The 4,025-nt window shown below is 37.8% G+C and overlaps 1 pseudogene; it reads right to left on the reverse strand.

The window, feature by feature from the left end:
* Window positions 1–247: 247 nt before the first annotated feature.
* Window positions 248–1,209, reverse strand: LOC101112117 (KATNB1-like protein 1; annotated as a pseudogene).
* Between the last annotated feature and the right edge of the window lie 2,816 nt (window positions 1,210–4,025).

Here is a 4,025-nt window from a genome sequence, read left to right on the forward strand (position 1 = left end):
TTAAGACCCAGTACTTCTTAAACAATGTTGCAAAATAACCATATAAATCCCAAATGCAGCAAAGATGAACAATCCTGTAGTGCACTTTCACCTCATTGAAGCTGAAGCTGCTCCTTCTGGATCTTTTTCCACTTGAATGTGAAGTAGCTTGGTAGCATTTCATTAGTGGTTTCATTATGCGTTTTTTTTAAGGAAAAAATGGTTTTGATTTCTTCCATAGTTCTCAGATGGGATATTTTTGGGGAAATCATATAGTCCAGGGATGTTTTGAATAGCCAAATGCTATAGATGAAGTCTCTCGATGCAACTGTGATAATTAAGCATCTACATCCTTGGCTATATTACCAGTATATCCTGGAACCAAAGTAAGATGGTTTTCCTGTTCCCACAACCCACTTAATTGCTGTTTTAAAATCTGAATATTTCCATCATTCACAATTTCTGTTTTGGATGATAGTTCTGACCACCACCTTTTTATGACTGCTTGAGGCCTGTCTAAATCAAATTATTATATATTCTTCAAATCTGCCTTTAAGTAGTGACTTTCCTAGAGGCAACACATCTACACAGCAGCCAAGTGAGATGTACTGTTTTTCTTCCTGTAAACTCTTGGTGAGCACGGGGAGGCAATCCACGACAACTCCAAGGTCCTCGTTCCCTATCAAACATGCTACAAGTTCACTGATAGTTCTCTTTCTCCAGAAAGTTAAAGCTACATCAATCTCAAATTGCTGCTGAATAAAACCTGTGCCATTGTTTCACGGTCCTGAGAAACCTCAGGAAAAAAGCCACTATATTTTGATGATGAGCTTTCTGTCTGTGAAGAACCAGAATCACTGGAGTTAATCAAATATGTTCGACATCATGCCGTAATTTTTCAAGGAGGTGGCCTGCACAAGCCAGTTCATTTTCTTTATTTGCCATGACACAGCCCCTACTTGTAGGGGGCTGCTTTTTTCTGTAACAAGGATTTTGAATAGGATGATGAACTTTCTTTCTTCTATACACCTTACATAGTTTATCTGGGCTTTTCACAGCTTGTCCAACTGTTCTAGTTATGTAAACAGCCAACTGTTTTGGAGATTTCTTAACCTCCTTCATGTTCTTATTAGTGAAATTAGAGGTCCTTTTTCTAGGAAGATCAGTGGGATGATCCTCAGTATTATTACAAAAGTTGCGTTTTTTAACATTGTGGGTTTCAGATGCCATCAGTTCAGTCACTCAGTCATGTCTGACTCTTTGCGACCCCATGGACTGCAGCACGCCAGGCCTCCCTGTCCATCACCAAACCTGGAGTTCATCCAAACCCATGTCCATTGAGTCAGCGATGCCATCCAGCCATCTCATCCTCTGTCGTCCCCTTCCCCTCCTGCCCTCAAACTTTCCCAGCATCAGGGTTTTTTGAAATGAGTCAGCTGTTCACATCAGGTGGCCAAAGTATTGGAGTTTCAGCTTCAACATCAGTCCTACCAATGAACGCCCATTTAAGAGATAAAGAAACTTAAATCTATTATCAAAGGCAGTTCAGAATCTGAAGAAAAGGTGTTATCTTAACAGAAAAGTTAAATTCAAATTTTTACACCAGCTTTCTTTAAGGTAAACTTAATTAACTTCATTTTAAACTTACTCCTAACCATATACAAAACTCTTTCCTCGTGTTTCACTTTTCACAAACTTTATCACTTTCTCTACCCATTACTGTGTTCCTCCATCCAAAAGTCAGGCTTACTTCCTTTTCCTTTCACAAAATGCAATTCCATTCCTCATACCTTCTTTACTGAAAACATACTTCCTACTTCCCTTAAGCAACCAAGAACTGACTTTTATATTAGCATTTTATAGATTGGTGAGCATAAATACCAGTGATAATTTCTAAAACCTTTGCTTTCTTAGAACATTTTAGGATGGCACCAAACATCATTCATTTTTAATCCCAAATCTCTTTAGTTTCTCTGTAAGAGAAAATTAGTGTTCAGGAGAAGGCTATGGCACCCCACTCCAGCACTCTTGCCTGGAAAATCCCATGGACGGAGAAGCCTGGTAGGCTGCGGTCCATGGGGTCGCTAAGAGTTGGATACAACTGAGCGACTTCACTTTCACTTTTCACTTTCATGCATTGGAGAAGGAAATGGCAGCCCACTCCAGTGTTCTTGCCTGGAGAATCCCAGGGATGGGGGAGCCTGGTGGGCTTCTGTCTATGGGGTCACACAGAGTTGGGCATGACTGAGGTGACTTAGCAGCAGCAGCAGTAAATGTTTCAAAATCTTATTTTATTTGGAAATGACCTAGACTTCCAACACTTAGTTTAGCACAACCCTAAGAAATTCAAGTTACCCCAATCTGGAGTGACTACTTTAGACAGATATTCCTAAAACATAATTATTCTTAATAGAGTTTATCTAAAAGCTCATATCTCATTTACATTTTTTAGAAGTTTCTTCACTCAAGGTAATTTCCTTGCCGACAAACTTGTAACATATAATAATATTTAACTTATATTAAACCTAGGTACAATGAAAATATTCTGCTTAATGTTAATTACTCTTAGACATGTCTACATTAGTTAGGTCAATAAACAAATATTAATTATCAGGTATTTAATACTGAATATTTTCCAGTTCACATGAACCTAAGATTCATTTAGGTTAATTTCTCCTGTGTTTAGAATTATTTGTAAGTGCTTGCTTTTTTTTTTAACGGCCAATTAGATTACAGCTCATTTACAAACAGATATCAGCAATATTATCCAAAAAACAAAAACACACACTGAGACATACATATTCCAAACAGACACAAGAGATCCTATAGCTTTGTTTTCCAAACTTAGTTATGAATCAGATATCACAATACAAAACACACTAATTGTAAAAAATGGTTGGAATAAGATTTTAAAAGGCTTTATTCCCCCTTTTTTTCCTTTTGGTTTCAGGAATTAGGGAGAGTCTAGATGAGTGATCCAGAGAGCTCTGGTCTAAAGGTATAGAAGGAGTTATTTCCTCAGGGCAAAAATATTTATAGAGATAATTTTTTTTTCTTCAAGCTTTCTCTGGAGTCTAAAAAATATTGTGACCACATTGTTAAAAATCATCTTTTTCTGTGATCATAGTTTTATAGACAAAATTTAGATCAGATAGTGTTCAATTTGGCCCTAATATCAAGGGCAGATTGGTCCCAGCAAGGATTTTCCCTTGGGGAAGTGGGGAGTCTTAGTTTGATCAGCCCCAGGCTGTTGATTACAGGAGGAAGTCCTGGACATAAGGGAACTTCAGTCCATTTTCCTATCCTATGTCAATAAAGAGCTAATATTTTTAGGCCATTTTTCTTGTCAGTGGGTCATGGCTATAGATTGACCAGTCAAAAAAATGTTTGTTTTTTTTTTTCCCCAAGGGGTTCCCAGGTGGAGTGTGGAACCTTAGAGTGAGCAATTCCCATATTAACTCAAGCAGTTTATACTAGATGTCTGTGCACTCAAATCAAACCAACAAACCAAACCAGAACTTCACCAGCCAGGAGTCACACTCCAAATGAAACAAAAGGCAAAGAGATGCCCAGAAATCAAAAGCCAGGTGGCATAAATACCAAACGTGACTTCCCAGTTCCACTAGACTTGTGACCTGGCAAAGTCAGTGCTAGCAGCCTTTTTAGTTTTGATATAGTTTCAAGCAACTTCTTGTTGATTTTCTGCAAAGAAGTTACTCTACCATTTCCTCTTTTATAAGCTTCTAGATACCAGTCAAATTAAGCACGGCTGGCCTTTTCTAAATGTGTGTGCAAAAATATCAATTTTAGAAGATCAAAAGAACCCCAATTTGGCCATTTTACGTTGAGATCTCTTTTAATATAATCTCCCCAATTAACTAGGTACTTGCAAGTATGAGTTCTGTACGTATTGTACATGAATCTGGCTGGAGTGTTAGTCAGAGGCTGGCTTTCTGACACCCCTTTGTTTCTGTTTTTGAGAGATTCTGTTTCCCATTTTAAGCTGAATTTGTCAGGCATAAAAATCACTAGTGAACTTGTGTAGT

The sequence above is a fragment of the Ovis aries genome, chromosome X (assembly GCF_016772045.2).
Source record: "Ovis aries strain OAR_USU_Benz2616 breed Rambouillet chromosome X, ARS-UI_Ramb_v3.0, whole genome shotgun sequence".
Classification (NCBI taxonomy): Eukaryota; Metazoa; Chordata; class Mammalia; order Artiodactyla; family Bovidae; genus Ovis; species Ovis aries.